Below are 22,794 nucleotides of genomic sequence, written 5' to 3'. Positions count from 1 at the left end.
CTGAATGAATATCTGAAAAATATCATCAACTCATTTGTATATTTACATAATTTTTTTATTTTTTTTTTTATGAAATCCATAAACATATGAACTATTCTATAATATAAATGATTTTAATGAACTATAATTAAAAAGAGAACAATAAAAAACAAAAATTTAAAAATATTTTTCATTTTAAATTCAATTTTTGAAAATATGTTTTTTTTTTTGGGAAAATTTCTGAAATATCTCAAAAAAAAACCAAAAAAAAAGGCACTGTTAATAATTATGAAAATCTAAACAAAACGCTCATTGCGCCCATATTTTATCATTACTTATTTTTTACATTCTTATTATTATTTGCCATATATTTTCCATTCAATTCATATAATAATATTATGTACACACATATTAAACAAAATATCATGTTGCCTCTTACACATATTTACATGTACAACACAGAAAATACAACATTTTTACTTATACAAATAAATATTATTATTATTGTTGTTATTATTACTATTTTTATTATTATTATTATTATTATGTTTCGTATTATATCTCATAAATCAAGATATTCATATTTTATAAAATATACAATATACATACATACAGTATATTATGTAGAAGGGATATGAAGCATAGCCGAGCATATTATTATGATGCGTTGCATAGCAATAAGGTGCTTAAATGCGTTACAGATGCAAGCAAATGCCGTCATACTGCGAGAAAATTAAAATTGAAAAAATATGGAATAGCTTTTTTTGTGTAAATGATTTTGGCCAGATGATATAAAAACTTATTATGAAAAATTAATGCTATTTTCGTATATATCTATGAAATGGAAATATTTTAAAGAGAAAGGAAGAAAAGGAAATTGTAATAAGCGTGTAAACATTTTGCTAGACTATTAAGTTGTCGAATTGTTAAGAAAACAACAAATGATTTTTTTTTTGTTTATTTTAGTTTTTAGTTTTGTGTTGTTTTGTTTTTTTCATATAAATTTGACAAGTTGATGAAATGTTTTTTGATACTTCTACAAAAAAAAAAAAATTTTTTAGAATGAGAATAGGCGAATTTTATACCAAAGAGTTAAGATTACGAATTGAGTTTGAAATTCCCAGAGACACAACTTGAAGGCAAAACAAACTAATTAAAGACTCCATTCTTTAGTGGATCAAACGCACGGCCTCAGAGAATTCACTGGAAATCACTTACGCTTCCCCACAAGTACTGTCATTGCTGTTGCCTTACAAAATCAATTTCTTTGGTGCCCTAAGGATTGCCAATTTGCACCAGTTTGCAAGAGATTAGTTGTAGATTTGTAGATTTGTACAACGGCAACAGTGCACCGCGACCACGTATAAGGATCTATTGTGAGCCCGCATCCGAGTGCGAGGCATGCCCTACAACAAACGCTCGAGACCCACCCTCCTGATGAACTCAAGCATCACATGGCCCGGCAACCAACACAGTGTAACTCGGTTGCATCTGCTCAACTCTTTGAGCTTCTCAAGACAGCCCCATACTGAATACGAGGGGATACTGAAAACGAGTTCAGCGCTCCATTCGCAGCCCCACTATTCGACATAATTATTATCTCCTGTCCCCGATACTCCCTTTCCAGGCTGAACCGCACGCACATTTCAATGGCGTGCAACTCAACCCGACATTTCCACAACAAGGTGCAAAGGGGTTAGTCCCAAAATCACCTCCATTGCCGCCGTTAGACAAGTCCTCATAGCCCCTGTGATTCAGACGCATGCGAGTCTCTGCAATCGTTATAGGTTCTTTCTAGCCGTATTAAGAGCCACCCTTCTTGCCAATGCCACTGTTCCATAAGTCAGGAGCGGCACGACCATCATGGTATACATCCGAAACATGACAGACGGGGAGGAGTCAAACGACCTGCCCGAGATGGCCCTGCAAACCATAAGTACCCGGGTTGCTCGTGTACACACAGCTTCCTCGTGACATCACAAAGTGTTTCCTCAAACTTACCTAGAGCGATGATCCAGGCATAAGCCTGGACACCAATTCCCTGACGAAGCAGCTCATCAAGGAGTCCATCCACCACCAAACTCCACATTAGTGGAGACAGAACCGCATCCTGTGGGCATCTCCAGGCCACGCGCATCATTAGGGTGCTCTGCTCTACAGCAGTCTCTGCAACTGTAGTAGCCAGCATATTGGACATCTATAGAGAAGTGCTATCATCCACGTCCCTACGCCTCAGGGCGCTCGCAATCACCCCCACCCGGACATAATTATAAACTATTTCCTCGATCACCTTCAATAAGAACGATGTGAGGTCTGAATGACTTGGGAACCATGTCCCTTCTTCCCACTTTGGGAATAAAGACAACCCTAGCCACCCGCCAGGACTCGGAAATGTATCCGAGAGCCAAGCTACTCGTAAATATTCTTATTAAGAAAGGTATAATTGGATCGTTGTACTCTTCCCAAGTACTTTCTCGCTTAGCCCTATTGAAAAGCCTGCGATCCCAGACCCTCAGGTTTTCCAATCTCGGGGTCCACCAAGGTGCTGATGATTCTATGATCTGACATAGAAACCTCCCTGATATCTTCCAGTCGCGTACCAGGCATCCCACATTCGGACTGCCGAATGTGATATCCAGTACCTCCTTCCTAACGCTAGTTACAAAAGTTGGGGCGTTCCTACATTAAATATTTCTTTGTTTTCTTCAACTACAAATTCCCATCTACGCTGCTTCCCATGCAACGTGATGCGCATTCACATCACAGCCCATGATGAATGGCCACCTTTTCCTATTCCACTGCTCCACTAGCCTCTGTACCTCCGATGATGCTCCATCCCCGGAAAGTACGCTGATGCGAGCACTATCTTCAAGTCCTTGCCCCCAACATAAACACGGGCCCTGACAGGTATGAGATCCCTTGTCCCCACTCTGAAAGTAGAATAAAGTTAATATTATTTCTAATTAGAATGCAGGTCCTGGGTCGGTCCTGCCCATAATCCTATACTACCTGTGCATCTCTAATTGACAGTTCTTTGATCTGCCCCCTGTATACCCAGGGCAAGAGATATCATGGCTATGCCCAGATGTTTCTTGGTGAACATCGTTGCCAGAACAGCCGAAGCTGCTCTGGCGTGGTGGACATTCGCCTGGGCGATCCTGGTGCCTTCGTCACCCATTTGTTTTGGCCGTAATTTCCATTATCACAATTTACATTAAAAAAAAAATAATTTTTTTTTCATTTATGGCATGATATTTTACAGTTATTGAATTTAGATTTAATGGTATACACTTTATGTTTTATAAACATAACAACACTTACATATATATATGTATACATAATTGTGTTTGTATTATACACATACATACATATTTTATGTTTAATATTTTAATACTTTTAATAAGTGCCCCAATTTTTTTTTTTTCGTTTCTTTTAATATAAACGCCTATTTATTATCATCAAGATTTGTTTTTGTTCCCTCCATTTGCCAGTCAGTTAGGTGATCATTCAAATTAATCAAGTTATTCAAATCTATCAAATTTATGGCATCACGATAGAATTCAGAGAACAGAAAAAAAATTTGTTTTACTTGATGTTTTTGGTTTTTTTTTTATTATTTTGTACATTTCCAACAAATTGTTTATTAAAATTATCATCATTATGATGTTGAAAATTAAATTCCAAAAATAAATATTCATGATTATTATATCATTACGTGTGAAGTACTTATTTCAACATAAAAATTATTAAAAAATAAATGTTTGATCGATTTTACCGACTGTTAAAAAGAGTGCCTATATATGATGAAATTCGTACGTAATAATTATGGGTACATTTATATAATTAGGGTTTTTAGGGAAAACTTTGCTTGAACAGCATTGAACAATATTTTTGTGTGCAAAAGACATGTAATATAAATTCCGCCCCAATATACGTTATGAGACTCGACTTGGAAAATTACCTGTATTAACCACTACAATACCTATTAACATACAGTAGCTATTCTCTCCTCTTAATTTACTTTCTCGGACTGTACTTTCTCGTTCATTGGGACTGTGCTTTATAAATTAAAATCTCTTGACTCATTTCAACACGAACAGAGTGGATATTATGAACTGTCATATGGTAGTGTATTCATCCACAGGTCTTCGCCCTCCTATTTATTTTCTTGTCTTGCGTGTTCCTGAAATCTTTCAGCCACTGACATACATATGTAAATCCTTTAGCTCTAAATAAATTTTACTTGGAAATAAGCTAGATAGGTTTGAATTTGTGAATGATCAAGCGTTTTATGTACACTGTATTGAAAATATTTGACTTAAATCTGAATGCATTTTTACTACATAGTAAATGGTATACAAAAAATCTAGTATGATAATCAAATAAACTGTCATAAAATACAAAATACACAAGTATAAGCGTCCTGTTCCAATTATTCTTGTTGTTTGATGTTCTGATGTTTGTATGCTTGTAATGTTTATTTAAATTAATATATTATTTCTTTATATATGTATGTATGTATTATATGATTATGCTCAATAATTAAATTTTATTTCTATTTACTAATATGTTTTCTCTCATCTTTTTATATTTAAGAATTCAATCGAAATGTGTGTGATGCGCTTGAAATTTTCAAAATTTAACACTTTCCAGATATTTATTTGAATTGAATTTAGAATTTTTTTTTTTTTTTCGAGTTTTTGAACTTTGAATTTGTAATAAATCTGACACTGACACCATCAACTTTTGAAGGTGTTATGCGTTTATTTCTCGTTTAATCTTCTTGAGTTTCGGATAATATTGTTTTTAATTTTGGTTCTCTTTAATTGTTTGTATATATTGTTTTTTAATTGTTTTAAAACAAATTTTTATTTAAAATTATTACTTTTTATATTTATTCGTGTGATTCAAAGGGAAAATGTTTTTTACAAATTTTTTTTTTTGATTGAAGATTAAAAGGTGATTGATAATTTCTAAAGAAACTAAAAACTAAGTAATCAAGAATGATTTTCACTTAATTCACCTTTAGAGTAAAAGATTTAAAATTTTATGATAATGAGTTAAGATCAAAGATTTTTTTGTAATATTTGAATGGCAATATGTTTTTGTAAATAATTTATACAAAATTTATTTTGTTTTAAAACGTCTATAAGAATAATAAAATTATATTTGAAAAATTTCCTTTGATGCACAAAGAACTTCAAAGTGTTATGAAAAACACTTAATTTTAAATTAAGTGTTTTTTAGTTAAAAACATTTCGAATGAAAATTAATAAAAACTAGTTGATCGTGTCAACTCTGTGATACCCATACGAATAAATGATTTTAAATGGCGGAAATAATTGACATCCAGTTTCATACAAACTTTTGCTTTTTATGTCAATTATACAATCTAAACAAGTTTTACTGAAAATTAGTAAAATTTCAGCTTAGTTTTCTGAGCTATTAACAAATAGTTTATGATGTTATACGGCAAGTACATATTTGCTAATGCAAATTTCCAAAAAAAATGTAATTTCTTAATAATTTCTAAGATATGGCCAAATAACTTTTGAAATTCAGCTATCGTAAACGGTCATGACATCGCAACAACTTTTAATGAATATAGCTGCCATTTTACCATATTTTCTTCATCATATCCAAATAACTTTTCTAGTTGTGTGGCAGCTACCAGAATGAGTCAAGAATTTCAATGACTTTACTCAAACAAATTGGCCGTACTAATATTTACACTTATTCAAAATTTCAATATTATAGCTTATATAATTTCAGAGATATAGCCAAATAAATTGAAGTTGTATGTCAGCTACACGAACCAGTACCTCGATCATATCCAATTTAAATAGGGTTTTGACATTTAATATAATAAATCATTTGTGAAAATTTGGTGAACTGAGCCAGTACTGGCGGACGTACTGGCGGACAGAAAAACAGATATAAATAAATCGGCGCTGATCAAAAATATGTACTTAAGTCTATATTTCTTAGCGTATTTATAGTATTGCCTTCAAACATACGTTCGTACGAGTTCCTACTAAACATATATTTTGTTCTCCCTAGTTTATTCTCTTCTAAAATTTAACCGGAAAAGTTTGCCGAAAAACTCAACTAAAGATGTATAAAAATTTTCATACAATTCATTTATAGCTGCATATGGAATCGTCCTTCATATTGCGTTTCCTCTAATAATGTTTGTTCCATACAAAACGCATTTGGTGTACGGCTGGTTGGCTAAATTGACAAAGATACTAAATCAAAACAAAAATCAAAAATTAGGTTTTAATTCATAAATTTCAGTTTAGCATGTAGACACCTGTCTAATGCTGAATCGATCACGTAAATTATTAAATAGCCCTTGTTTAATGAAAAAAAAAAATCCGTGCAAATTATTTTTATTATATTTAATTTTCTTTCTCTGTATTTTATGCTAAAATTGCAATATTTACAAAAAAAAATCAAATTTTCTTTATTGAATTCAAATAAAAAGTGAAATAAGATGGCGACACCTTAATAATCTTCTTTCATTCCTTCCAATTTTTTTATCTTAGACTTTTATGTCGAAAATTACCGAAAATTATTGTATACAATTCAATTCAATCGAAATCCGAAATAACAAAAATTTGATCATAAATGTAATTTTAGTGTGGTGACAATAAGAAAAATTACAATAAACAATTTAATCAGGAATATAAAAACAAAACGTCGAATCTATTACACAACAAAATATTGAAAATTTTTTTCCTCATACTTACTATTTATTGCTCTCTTTCTTGTTCATCCATATATAAACTGTATATAAATTTTTGAACAATCGAAATTTTCCTATAATAATTTCTACCGCAAAAATGTTCCCAAAGTCATAATCATAAAAGTTACAGCAGCATATAGCTATCAAAAATAGAAACTAACATTTCTCATTATAATAAACACCCAAAGAGAAAGAAAATTATTACATATGTAATCGAATTGAAACCATCATATCATACCGCCACGTCTAACCCACGACTTCTTTAACAATAAATGAAACAGAAACAAAGATACGAAAAAATTAAATAAATTTATTTTATAATATAAAAAAAAAACCAGAAAATAGAAGACAGTCCCTCCAATGATATTAACTGACACATCTTAATTTTATTTCATTCCAGTGTTCCTCGCAAAAATAAAATATTTGACTGAAGAAGATGATAACTGCCCTTTAAATATATGCTACTGTGGGTATGTGTGCGTGTAGAAAACAGTGGCGTAATAGATTCACGTACTGTCATTACCCGTGATATAACACGTAATACAATTTGCCATTTTTTTTTGTTTTCATTTTTTGCTTTTCTATATTTTTTATTACACTCCTTTTATTTTCATTCTTCTTCTACAATATTTATTCATTCCATTTATGAAAATACAAATATTTTTACACATTGTACGAATCCTATTTGCTTTACTAGATCCAAAATAATAACAATAGTATAAGAATAAGTAGCGCCCAACATCATCATATTCCTAAAATGTAACAAAACTCTATCATTTCTCTCAAACCTTCTCATTTATTGTATTATATTTGAATGATAACAAAGCTAACGGTAACCTATTCCATTCCTTCACTTTTTGTAACAAAAAAATTCTAAGAGAGAAAAAAAAATTAAAATAGACTGATATTTATCGTGGATCAAAACAAATAGAAAAAAGAGTGATAGAGAGAGAAAGAAAGAAAGAAAGAAAAAAAAAAATAGAAAAACAAAAACCACTTAGACTCATAAAACACTTGAAAACTTCAACTACACTATACATACATTACATAAATAAATAGACAATGCGAGTTAGAGAGGAAAGAAAAGGGGCCAATAAACCCACAGAATACACGAATATTTATAGAAAAAAAAATAAAAGTTTTCATATAATACAGAACAGAATAATATCAAGGATATAAAAATAATAAAAGGAAAAATGAAAAATATCCTTTAAGTCCTTTTTTTGCAAACCTTTCAAAAAACAAAAAAAAATATTTCAAAACAACAAACGAAAAATTTTGTAATAAAAATAATACATTATGTTTTAAGATTTTCAGTAAAATGTTCTGAAACAAGAAATAGCTCCCAAAAAAAATTAAAATGAAATTTTTAATTCAACAATCACAAGAAAAAACTGTTTCGGATTATTAGTCAAAATAGTAAAGTCTCGAACACTTAATCCATTAAGTTCCGTTGGATTGTACCAATGCTAAGTTTGTGTCAATGCTTCTGCAACATTTTGTTATCGAGTGCATCTGCATCCAAAGAAATTCCCGATTGGATCACAAACAAGTGAAAATAGCTTTTAAAACAAACAGTTTCGGTATTTGCAACTATTTTCGTTATTTGCTATTAATTCTGCTAAATAAATTCGTAATTGATTCGGTCACAAACAAATGAAGACCCCTCTTAAAAGGAACTATATTGTCGATATTAGCCCTTAATTCTGCTCAATTAATTCGTGGCTGGTACTAAAGAGTTAATGTGCTGTTATCTCTAGGAATTTTAAGAATTTCCTTTGTTCGAATTGCTTCTATGTCCATTTAAAATTGTATGTTTGCTGAAATGAATTTTGATATTTTTATAATAAAAAATTCAAACACTCAGAAAAAATTTTGGATGTTATTTCTAGAGTCAACTTTCTTTCCATAAACCTCAATTCCTTGTGCTCAGTTATTATTATTATCATTATTATTTTTCATTTCATTTGTTTTCATATTTTATTTCTAGAAATTCTAAATTCTAAGTGTATAAGTTACAAGAAATATTTATTTTTATTTTCTGTTTTTTTTTTTCGAGCATAGTTATAAAAAAAAATAAAACGTGGAAAATTCTCAGAATCGTATCCTTTTTTTTTTGTATTCTTCTTTGTTTTTTTTTTTTTTTGAATAAAATACATTTTTACTATGAATTTGAGAGCTTTTCCTCTGTAGCAAAAATTTTTTTTTTTTTTTTTTTCTAGAATAATAAAATATACGACGAAGTATACGAAGAACCCATCATATTGACTATAAAAAATGAAAAAATTAAAAAAAAAAGAAGAAAAACCAAAAATAGAATAAACTTGTAAAAAAAAAAAAATATAATATTTTTTATTTCATTTTTTTATTTGAATTTTTTTTCTCTCTTTCATTCATTTTTTTCTCTATCGTTCTTATTTACTCTATGTGTTTGTATATGGTCCTTTACAACTATTTTTTATGCTTTTATGGATTTTATGTTTTCTTCCTTTTTACGTTCACGTAAATATTATAACATTCAAATATCTTAAATAAAAAAAAAAATTTCATAGATTTCTCAATAGAAAAAAAAAACAGACTTACAAAATAAAAGTGAAAAAATAAAACGTACTTTAACTTTCTTTTTGTTTTTTTTTTTTGACGAATGGCTCCAATGACTGTTAGTTAGACTACGTAACTCCTTAAAAACTTTGAATAAATGTTTGGTTTTTTAAAAATTTGTCTTAAACCGCTAAAATGCGTAGGAAATGAAATTATTTCCATAGCCTTGAATTTGAAAATTTCTTCAGCGGGCTACGGACTTGGCGAATGTAAATGTTAGGAACCTTGGCCGTTTTCTAAGGAACTAAGGCTAGTTCTAATGAAGGTAAAAGGGGGGGATCCGGTTGCACCACAACGGGACTAGGTGGCCTAATTGTACCCTTCAAAAGGGTTGCGAAACCTATCCTAACCAAACCTACTTTGAAAACTTTTAAGTTAGAAAAAATTTTCTTTGCACAGCCAAGATTTTATCAGAAATATATGGTTTAATCATAAATTTGATCAGTTTGTCTTTTGTATGTTAACTAAAGTATCAACTGGTTTTATTGAAATAATTAGAAACCGAAAACAAATCAGCAAATGCTTAATATAATTTTGGTGACAATTTGCTATATATTATGACATTAACCCATTAGGCACCACGTGTTTTTTTTTACAGAAATTGCTTAATTTTTCAAAGTAAATCAAAAATATTAATTTTATTGTATAAATTTACAAATTATTTTAAAATATATTTGGTGATTTTGATCCACATTTCGCGCTCATGTTTTTTAATGGGTTAAACAATTTGTTGTACTGCAAGTGGATTTTCAGTATATTTCTTTTAATAAAACAGCTCCTTATTAGTGAACCATTTTATAAATATGCAAAGTAATCAAGCACAATTAGAATTACAGGTAGTTATGGCAAGTCATAGAGATCTACCAAGCCATATTCTACACAAACATGAATATGAATATTTTCTATTTATATGAAATATCATATATTTTAATAGATAACGTTAACACTATAAATACATAAAAGAAATATAAGAAAGATATATTCATGTTTTATATTGTCATGTTGACTTTGCAATGCTTTAAATTATAAGATTCAAATAAAAACAACAACAGAAAACAAGAAAATATTTTACAAGTTTTCTTTTACTTTTCGTTTTTTTTTTTAACAAAAATATAATAAAAAGGATATGCATTTGGAAATTGTCAAATTCATGGAAAATTTATATGAATTTTTGATCAGAAAATATTGTATATAATGTTTTTTTATTTTATTGTATTGTTGTCCTTCTTTTCATTTCTTGTATAGAAAAAATATCCTTAAAAATTTATGTGAATGTGATATTATACGATTTACTTTTAACAATATTTTATTAGTATAAAGATTCAAATCGATTTTATTCACGTTTCAAAAGATTATAATAAAATATTTTGATTTTTGATTAAAGAAAAAAAAAATTCTTTTTTTTTGTTTAGCAATATTGTAAAAATTGAGATTTTTTTTTCTGGTTTTGATTTTTATTTATTTTATTTAAAAGGGTGTGTACATTTATATTTTATTTATGATATAAATTCTAAGGATTAAGTGAAAATGATAAATAAATATAAAGAAAATGAAAATCTATAAAATGACAATGTAAATTTTAGATTTAAAACTATTCAAGAAAATTTTCTAAAGCAAATGCTTACCAGGCTTAGTGAAAATACTCCCGGTCTACGGTGTCCTCTCGGATCCCCGAGAATTCTAGGTCTTTCTTACGTTAACCCATAGGATCTTTTGTGATTCCCACCTACATTAGCACTAGGCCCCTAACAAATTGCAGTTTAACACAAACTTCAAGCTGCGAGATTTGTAATGAGCCACTATGTCGCGTTCACTCAATAAGTGCTTCACCGTTTCGTCCTCCTTCACATAGAGACGACAGACTTCGCTATCCGCTTTGGCCATTCTTTTCAGATAGACCACCGAGAGGAAATATCCAGTGAGTCAAATACCCATCAATAGAATCAAATCTGGACGACTAAGTCTGGCTAGCTTCAATCCGCACGATCACAAGGAAGTCATAAATTTTTTGTATTGAGAGAGGTCCGGGCAATATAAAAAAAGTCTTTAAAGATCAAACTGCAATTACACTTCTTGAAAACCGTCAAACTTTAGTATCAGTAAGCCGGCGATTACTATGAACATATGACCCGCACATCCTTCCTACTAAATTTTCCAACTATATAAATATGTATTCGGCAAGTCAATGAGTAATTTTGTAAATAATCAGGTGTTACTGCAAAGTCTGTTCGCGTGTAAATTTATTTAAGATAATTACACCACAGCATTCTGATTATAAATGTGAATTAATTCGGCAGCTAGCTAACTTCTTAAAGTTCTCTGTTAGCAAAGTCCAACACTTTATCAATTAACGACGTAAAATCACCGGCCGTACGGATGCACATTTAAGCAATAGATCCTTATATCGTATAAAGATTAAATCTTTTCGTCATAAAAAACAATTCTATTATTTTATCAATGTCCGTGTTGCAATTCAACTTTAGTTGGAAAAATATTCAGTTATTCAACCAAAATTACAAAAATGAAAAAAAAAAATATTTTTATTTTATTTGCGTGCCTCCATTATTTTTAATAATGGCTTTTTTTTTGCTCGTTTTTAACTGTTTGACTTAGAAAATTGATAATCTCAACTTAAATTCAGCTACTGTTACTCACCTCATTTTGTTTTTTTTTTGCTTTTCCATGATTTTTATATTAATTATAAAATTAAAAATATAACTGAAAGATAGTTAAAAAAAAATAATACAAAAAAAAAAAATTTCTATTTTATTTTCAAATTTTAAACAAAATTTTCTATTAACATTTCTTTTTAATAAGGTTTATAGATTTTTTTTTCCTAAAAATTAAAAATTCATATCAAGTACAACAAATAAAATTTAAAATATTTCCAAAAATGTTGAAAAAGCCAAAAAACCATAATGATCGCATAGAATTTGAAAAAATGTCCGAAAAAAATAAAACTGAAGACATGACTTATTGTTAAGATTGTGATCTGATTTTAATCATTGCAAACATCATCAAATCACGAATAATTTGTAACAATATCCGTCATTTTGAAATTTTATTTTTATCTCTTTTTTGTTTTTTTTTTTTTGAAATTTTTGACTTTATGGTTATTTTTATTCTCTTTGAAGTTTTCATATTTAATTTAAAAAACTTTGTTGCTATAGTACGGGGTTAAAGAAATGCGAATTATATTTGGAATTCACTTAATGAACACTGAAAATTCATTTTATAACAAATTCAAAATTAAGTTAAGCCAGCAGGTTAAGATGCTTCACCCGCTTCAATGCTGACAATGTGCGGGAGATTTCCCATTTTTCGGAAACTCAACCAAACTTGCGCAAATCAAGTTAGGAAATCATAATTTTGAGGAATTTACGGCAAATGCAGTTTTAAATTTATTAAATTAAAATATTAAAATTATTATACATGTATATTATATATTATACTATAAAACAATTTTTTTAATAAACATTTCCTATTCTCACAAATAAGAATTATTTTTGTCCGCCACTACGTTTCCTGGTACACCCACATGTCCAGCACAGTGTGACCCGGTTGCACCTACCCAATTTGTTGAGCTTCTCAAGACAGCCCCATACTACCTCAGAGAATACTGAGAAAGAGCTCAAAGCTCTGATAGCAGTCTCACTATCCGACATCCGACGCTGGGATACGGCCCCATGAGTTCGGGGAATTTAGTTCTTAGCCCAAAAACGCCCGCACCTGTCCCCTCACATGTCTTTGATCTATCCGTGTACCACACGATGACATGTGACGCCACCGCGACAGCGAGATGCAGTGGGATTAGTTCCAAAATCACCTCCATTGCTGCGGTTGAACATTTCTTCATAGCCCCAGTAATGCAGACGCATGCAAGTCTCTGCAAACGTTCCAACCTCCTTCTTGTTGCCTCAAGTGTAACGCTTCTGCTCCAAGCGACTGCCCCGTATGTGAGGAGCAGCACTACCATCATGTTGTACATCCGCCTCATGACAGACGGGGAGCATTACCACGGCTCTGCACACCATGAGTGCCCGGGTAGCTTTTGCCCTACCATTTCTTCGTGTCTTCGCCAAAGAAGCCCGCTGCCAAATACCACACCAAAGTATTTCACCTTCGTTTTCCTTTCTACTGTCTCTCCGCACATCTGTATAGTGCGCAGATGCTCAAGCTTTCTGCTCCTAGTGAAGGACACCAGGGTCGTCTTGCTAGGATTGAGTTTGAGCCCCACAATGCACATCAGTAGAAAAAGGACTCCACTCTGTGGGCAGCCCCTACCCGTGCAAATACTCACCGTGCCCGCCAGACTACAGTTTCGGCAAACCCTTGTAGTGAGCATTCAGAGTGGTATCCACGCCCCTGCTCCCCAAGGCCCCAATGTCCAAGAACGTACAGAGCGCCACCTCCTTTTGTTCTAACGCGCTGCTTAGGGTGCTCGTCAGCCGATACAGGGCGGTCTCCGTCGATGTACCCATATGATATACCTGCTGACTGCCGCTTAGCGGCCTCTGCACCCACACGGTGGCCCTGATGTGATTATCAACAACCTTCCCAATCGTCTTCAGTAAGAAAGAGGTGATTTCAATTGGCCTGAATGACTTCGCCACCATGTCTTTCCTTCCCACCTTAAGGATAAAGACAACCCTAGCCACCCGACAGGATCCGAGGATGTGCTTAAGAGCCAATCTGCTCCTGAATATTCTTATTAAGAAGGGCAATATCTCCTTCGGGTCGCGCTCTCCTTTGGCTTTCAAACAATCAACAAATAAAGTAAATCCATAATTTTTCGTTATCATAATGGGTAAATTTGTTTAAACTTCTTCCAATATTCTATTTCATTTCAATCCTCCATCACAAATCTACTCTTTAGATACTTCAATTAAATCAATAGGTCTTAAAGTGTGTATTCTGGTAAGCGTTATATTCTCAATTATAATATCTATTAAAACTTATCAAATAAAATAAAAATAGAAATAAAAAATTTAAATATTCTTTTATCTTTAAAACATTTGACCTTTATGTTGTGAAGCGACCACATTATATCACGATTTAAAAATTTTGATCATTCAACTTCCATACAATTATAATATATAAAAATAAAATGACAAAAAGCCACATAATATAATAACAATTTAACCATTTAAATAAAATAACCTTTTTGCCAAACATTTTACTTGTACACAAAAAAACAAAAAACTGAAATTTAAAAGTAGCGAGTTACAGACTTTTCTTAATTTTTATATTTAATTCGCTACTATCGTACACATATAAACCGCACACATAAAATAGGAAGAACCAAAAAAAAAATAAGAGAAACCACCACGTATTTAAAACAAATTTACTTATTTTATTATACCTAAACACCACATGAAACGTGTGCTTTACCATATTTTTATATTTTGTATGTACATTTTTGTCGTATAATAGATACAGATGGTATATCTAGAAATGGAAATAAACAACAGTAGCAAATAAGAACTGAATAACATTAAACATAACTTTATAAAAAACTGTTTTACTTCTGAATCATTTAGATTTGCACCTACTTGGTGTGTATTGTCACAAACCGATTCAGGAATTATTTCGATTTAAATGTGTGCCATCCTTAGTTTTTGCTTCTAGTGTGGTTTTGAAAACTTTTTTGAGTTTCTTAGTTGAATATTTGCCCATATGTTGGACAGCTACTGAAGAAATGAACTTGCAGCCAAAATTCATAAAAATCTCCCTCCACTTAAACACTACCGTACCTTCCCCCATTTGATATTAGAACTTCTCTTGTTTCATTTATTTCATTTATCAAATTGATTTGTTTTTGTTAATAATGTGAAGATTATATTACCAAATTAAATTTTTACATAAATCGGAAACAAAATCCCAATAAACATAGCGAACAATAATAGAAAGGGTCACAAATTCGCCGAGTACCTGATACCCCTTTCAACAAATTATGAAGCAGAATAAAAGAAAATCTCTATACTTTTTCGGATTCCAAAGGGCCGAGCCGAATAAGCCGCGTCCCAAGAACTCATTAAATGCCGGAAAGGTTAGAATTTATTTCTCCTACATTATATCGAATATTCAAACCGAACTCTAATTTTCCAATCCATTCCCAAATTTCCGCGATGCTGATAAATTCCAAATCTAAAAATTAATTGCAATTATAATTATTAATAATTCATATAAGAATCACGATACGGAGAATGTGCTAAAATATTTATTTTTAGCACATTTTCCAATAATTAAGTATATTTCTTACAAAAATAGCTTAATATGTTTTAAATTTTTAAGCTTATATTATAATGTGCATTTATTTTTCAAAATTTTGTACAATATGATGTTTTCTATCATGTTACAACGATTAATTAAAATAAAAACTAAAATATTTATTTCGATAAATCATTAATTATTTTTCAAATTTAAAATAAAAATTTGTTTTTGCTTTAATGTATAATTTTTGCAAAGGAATTCTGAAGATCATTAGTGAATAGATTATTCATTTTTTATACCGAAACTAACAGCGAATAAGCAGCGCAGTTGACATAAAGTGGAAACACTTGAAAATACTCTTAGGCTGTTATAATAGAAAAAAAGACTGCTTACTTTAAGAAATTCACTTTTGAATTATTGAATCTAATATTTAAGAAAATTCCCAATTCTACGCTAAGCCGCTTCCAGCCGGATTTTACTAGAAGTACTCAGTTAATTTTAAATATTTAAAATTTTCATTAGGTTTTGAGATCATACTGTAAGCATATGACTGACAATCTTCATCAAAGTTAACTATTGTAGCCAGGTCGTGGCATTTAGTATCCAGAAATATTTCTCATTTTCATTCTACTCTACATATTATAGTTCATAAATAAAATTTCAATATTCCACATAATATAAAAAACAATAAATTCAAAATATTGCTCATATTTATAGTTTCTATGTATGTATATAAGTATGTATTAAAGCTGAACAACATTCAAAGCATTAAAAATTCCAATTACATTTATATTAGAAACAAAGATTGATATACCGGGATGCTGTGCAATTTTGTAATCAAATCAACAAAAAACAAAAAATTAAAATAAAAACCAAAAAGTACAAGACAAGAAAAATTTTCATTAATTAAAATGCATGCTGGTTAAACAAATTAAAATATAGACAAGCAAAAATACAACTCTTAAGTCTTATACTCGTATAGGTACGATTAAGAGAACCAACAAAGAAACGAAGAGAAGATTGTAATGTAAAAGTCAACATTATTGCAACAACAAAAATACATTTAGAAAAATTGTTATTTAGCTTCTGTTCTCTATAGCTAAGTTGGAGGTAAAATCATAGCTGTGCTGCAAATGTGTTCATAGCTACATACATACATATATATAGTTATAGATTAATAACATAGAAAACATATTTTAAAATTATTTTTTATTGAAATTTTTGTTTTAGCTTGTTGGTGTTTTTTTCAAAGTTTAATAAGAAAATAATAAAGAATAAATTTCTAAATATTTTTTATAATAAAGTAAACCACGCTGTAATAAATTTTAAATGAATAAAACCAAAAAAAAATAAATAAAAAAAATGTTAAAAGCTTTGGTAACTCTTGTTAACTGTAAGGTATTTTCTGCTTTCAATGCGCTCAAATGAGGTAGACTATCGATATTTAAGCGAATTTCGTAATAATCTTTAATTATTCATAAGCTATGTTGTACACAAAATTTTATCTCTGCATGGGAAGTTTCTCTCTCACACTGCAAATTTATATTGTGTCTGTCTTCGATTTGTATTGCTTACAAAATATTCTCACAAATCTTAGCGTTAATAATTCTATATATGTAAGTTTTCGCAACTCATAATCCGAAATCGAATGATTATTAAAGCGAGTATTCATTAGTATTTGGTGATAAATCTGCATTAAAAAACATTCTCTGATTCCTGTAAAGCATTCTCACTTTTAAAAGTGGTTTAAAATTACTTATGACAATAAATTCTCAGAAGTTGATATGGTTAGCGGAGCTCTGAAATTCAAATTTTCTTCTTCATCATCAATTTTCACAACTGAAGTACTTAATGTCCAAGCCTAGAGTGCAAGATAACATAATTGTACTAATGAAGCAGTTCGATACTAATGATTAATCTAAAATGTGATCGAGGGATTCAGTGCCCTGAAGCCAGCCTCAAAACTGTCGTCTTAAATTTGCTGGATTGCTTACTTTTTGCTTTCTTTTTGTTAACAATAGGTTTTATGCGTTTACGTACCGAACGTATCAAATTTGCCCTCTATGTATTTGTCAAATACATTCACAGTTTTGAAGTGAAATCTTGTTACTAAAAGTAACTTAATTAAAATCGTAAGAAAGTCTTATTCAAAAATCATAATCCTTTTAAAAATATTTTTCATTTTATTGCTGCAAATATGCAAATTTCTACATAATACAATAAAATGTTAATAAATTGCTAATATACAGAAGTAGACACAAGCCTAATAAATGGTAATATTGTGTTAATCTAAAATCACTATTTAGCTACCGTATTTACATATATAACGTATGTAAATTTCAGTATGAATTTTGAACAGCGCTTATAACATTTGCTTTAAAAAAAAAACAATAGAAGTAAAAGAAAAATAAATATTTTGAGACATCTTGGCTATTGATCTTGTCTCATAGTCTAGTAGCTAGAATAATTTTAATTTAGTTTCAATCTTACATACATACATATTTGAGTTTAACTATACTTTGCAAATTTTTTCTTCTTTTCACAGTTCAATTGTTTTTCTCTTCATTCAGTTACGATATGCCTACGCTTTTCATAAGAAATTTTCGAATTGTAAATTTTTCTTTTATTCTGTAAGCAAATTGTGTACTTACAGTTTTTAAGAATGTTTTATTGTATTAAAAATGATTTGTTATGACTTAAACGTTTTGATCACGTACATACACACATACATATGTTTGTGTCACGTAAAAATTATAAAAATAATATTACAACTGAACATATAGCAGACACCTACACAGAAATTACTAAAGAACTGAAATTAACTTGAAATCGCGTACGTTTTTAGTTAATCGAAACATTAGAAAAAGAAGTTTGACACATTATGTTCAGACATGAGAAATTGTTTTTCTAAAAGAAGCTCTTCAAACGAAATATATACTAAATATCTTATAATACGCCTCCTTTATTATTTTCTAGACAAATAATACGGATGTTTTCTCTTTGTGTATAACACTCAAACAGGATAGGCTCTTTGAATAAAATTAATTGATTCACCTTGCTCCAGACTCTTAAATTATCTTACATATTTTCGATCTTGCACATATGAACTGTCTTTTCCTTTTCTAGACAATATCAACACAGTAAATCCCAAAATATATCTAATTTCGCACATGTACTTATATGTATCTAGCAAAATTTTTTCTCCATTCCACTGAGGAAGAAAATGTTTCCCACCCCCGGGATCACCTTCAGTTTTGTTACTGAGTTTCGAATAATTAAGAATGAATCTGGACCTTGATTAATGAAGTCACAGTTCTTTTGAACAAAGCATAACTTGGAACAACTTCAAGCAACGTATTCGTACTAAGTCTAATTGTTATTCCGTATTAAGTCTAACCGTTAGACTGTTAATCAGCTAATATCCAATTTCAACAGCACTCAATAATTATAAATATTCAAAATTTCATTATATAGTTATCACATTTATATATATAGTTATATAATTATAACAGTTATATAGAAGAGATTTCACTTATGACACTTATAAGTCAAGTATAAACAACTATCTTTCAAACAAAATTATTATTATAATCAATTATTTAAATTTGAATATAGTGGCGTCTAGTCAAATGTCTTTAAAAAGTAGTATTTCGCTCACAAAATCTTTTATATTTTATACTATATTATATGTTATATAGTAATATATATATATATCTGTATAACAAATGTAAAATTTCTATTTAATACAGTAGAAGACCACCAAAGTTTATTGTTAATTTTAATCAAAATTTTTTAAATTAATTATTATCAAATAAATTTTTGTTATATATCTCACGTTCATATACCATAGGACAGAAAATATACCATCTCCATATAATAATTTTCATTAAATGTGATTCAGCCCATTAAATTATTCAGCCCACACTTTAATTTTTCTTATATACTATCTATATTTTTGCATATTCATTAATGCAAATTTTTACTTTTAACTTAACACTCATTAAATGAATTTAAAAAAAAAAAAAGTTATTTGTTGTTGTTTTCTTAATCTTTTTTAGAATTATTTCACGGTATTGCAAGCAACAATCCCCAACTTTAAAACAAAAAAATCACTGAAAAACTCACATATTTTCATACTCTAATGCTAATCCAATAAACATGTAATTTTTTTTTTTTTATTTTTTTTATTTTACTTATTCTTCTATCTGTTTTAAGCTACTCATTTCAAAAATTAATCTTAAGTCTTAAGTATTTTTGAAAAGTATTTAACAGTTAACAGTTTTATAATCTAATAGATCTTCTGGTAGGTATTAAATTATTACCATATTCATATACGAAGTATAGAAACTAATCTTAAATAAGTTAATCTTAATTTTATAAAGTTGCTTAGATAATACCATGCTACTAACAATTATTATAAAAAAAATATGCAAAAAAAAAATCGAAATCGAAAACAAAATGCTAGTTAATTATTTATGCATTACAAGAATTTACTAGAGAACAAACAACAATCGTACAATTTTTAACCACTTATTTTACAATAACAAAACATTTTTTGAACAAAAAAAAAAATTTTTTATTTTTTTTTTCATGTTATAAAGGTGTCAATTAACACTCGTCGACGACTTTCAATTTTAGAAATAACAAAATTAATTTAAGATTGAATAGAGTGCAATTTTTATATAGAAACAGAGAGAGAGAGAGAAAAAAATAATTATAATTAACCCTTTACGACTATATCATGGGTTTGTTTTTTAAGTAAAAACCACTTTATTACCCTATTTACTTTATTACCCTAAACACTTATTACCTCAATATTTATAATAAGAAGCTAAAAAACAAGACAACAATTGATTTTATGCCAACATTGCCTAATCATTCGCCTGCTATTCCTTTCAATTGGCAATGTTTTTTTTTCTTATCCTACTTCACTAATGGAAGGAGCATAGGATTGGTAACCATGATAGATAACCATGAACCAGTTTCTAATGTCACTGAATTTAATAGGTAAGTAACCACCCTATATAATCCAAGTGCCAATAATTTTTGATAATACCAGGGGAGCTTTAAGATAATACGTCACAATTCCAGAAAAAATATTTATTCATGAGTCGTAATCTCAAAACCCAACACAACTTAGAATTGAGAGAGCACTAAATCGTTTAAGAAGACTTACCTACATAAGAACTATTCCTAAGCAGTATTGCAACCACAATACTTTCATCGGAGTCACAAAGTCTTTTCCAAAACATTTCAGCAAGTATAAGCAAACACCTCATAATAGGTGGTCCACCGTTTCATTCAATTTGCCCATCAGATGAGAAATGACAAGCAGAAGACAGTGTTCAATTAGTACACAAACCGATAACCTCAAATCTGAGCGATACAGCGACAGTCATCTCTGGTTAAATTTCAAATAGTTTCTCATGGCACTCAATTGATATTGAAATTTTGCAATATTAAATTTTTATTTAACAAAACTGTAAAATATTTAAAAATTTTTTTTTCTTTGCCTTTTAACAATTTGAAATTATTTATTCAATAAACGGATTCAAGATATTGAAACCAACAAAAAAAAAAAATTTAAAAAGTGTATGGCATTCATTAATTTCTATACAATCAAACAATGTTACAATTTATTATCTATAAAGTTTCATTTTTTTTTTTTTTTTTTTGAAATAATAATGGATCATAAGTGAAGTTATAGGTGGGCAAATAAATAAATTATTTTATCATTTCGTGAATTTTAATAACTGCACAGCTATTATACTCTACTACTGAATAACAGTACAATAATAATTTAAAATTTCAAAAGAAAATATTGCAAAAGGTGTTCAATTATGATGTATATGATTCAGATTAACTATAAAAGATATTATAGAGTTTTCAAATAAAATGGGTGCAGAAATAAAAATTAAATAGAACATTTGTGAGAAAATCAAATGAATATTGAAATTTTGTTTTTTAATATTCGCATTGTATCTCTTTGCTAGATTAAACAGAAATCAAAAAGAAGAAGAATACAGCGCCACCTTAATGAATTATTAGATATGGTACGGAAAAAATTTCAATTCTTAATTAATATTCAGTTTAATATAGCAGGAAAATGGATCAGTGGATTTTTAGAACTTTTTTGCAAAAATTTAATTTCGAATCATTTAGAGACTTTAGACTTATTCTTTGAATAATCCAAAATCTGCAGTAAGCATCTGCAGTATCTGAAGTAAAAGCAGTTGTCGAACATATAGACTACTTAAAGCCCTAAGAATCCTAAGAAATATCTTATTAAATCTTACAAAAATACAAGGTAAGACTACGGGAAATCTTAAAGTATTGATTGCCTAATCTGTGTGAAAGAGAAAAAAACAATATCCCATAATGTGCTTGTGTGGCCTGCTTTGATTAAAGGAAAATTGCAGCTACTTAATGAATTTTTATTCGAAAATCCAGGGTTAAGACATTGGCATAATCCAGATTACTGTTTCCAAAAAAAACAGAATAACTTTTCAATTAAAATTGCTTTATATTGAATATAGAGCCAAATTAGCTAATTCATGATTTCAAAAAGTCAGGAAAGTTTAAAAGCTTTATTGGAAATCTATACAATGTCGAATACATACGATTGTATACCTTATGATTGTATACTACTGCAAAGCTTTCTTATATTTTTCCTGCAACAATTTTTGTTCCTTTAAAATTAATAACTCCTTTTAGTCGTTTTTGGTATTTAAAAGCTTAGGGTCCTTACAAGGTAATTCGATTTTCATGAAACGATTTTCTAATTTACAGAAATGGAAAGGTAGTACCATACGTACAAATTGCCTTACCATACTACCTTACCGTTTTTTCGAATTCGAAAATCGTTTCACGAAAATCGAATTACATAGTAAGGTCCCAGTACTGTGAAATGAAGCAATATAATTTTCGTATTCATTGCATCTATCTAATATTTCCATTTTGAACGTTTGCATCTATCTAATAGTTCCATTTTAAAATTATTTTCATACAATTTCTGAAATAAAATGAAATAAAAAAAAATATTAATTATTAAATGAATTTTTAATTAATAAAAATATTATTTAACCTTCTGTCGTGTGATATGTAAATATTATTATTAAATTAATAAAAACGAAATTATAAATTATATTTATGTCTATATTATTCTAAATAATGTTCTAAACGGTGAATTTTTTTTTGCAAATAATTTTTTATAAAATATGCAAATTTTTCTTTAAAAAAGAACAAACAAATAT

The sequence above is a fragment of the Condylostylus longicornis genome, unplaced genomic scaffold, assembly GCF_029603195.1.
Source record: "Condylostylus longicornis isolate FDR11 unplaced genomic scaffold, ASM2960319v2 ptg000002l, whole genome shotgun sequence".
In the NCBI taxonomy this organism is placed as follows: domain Eukaryota; kingdom Metazoa; phylum Arthropoda; class Insecta; order Diptera; family Dolichopodidae; genus Condylostylus; species Condylostylus longicornis.
The sequence above is the reverse complement of the archived record's forward strand: the minus strand, read 5'-3'. Positions refer to the sequence as shown.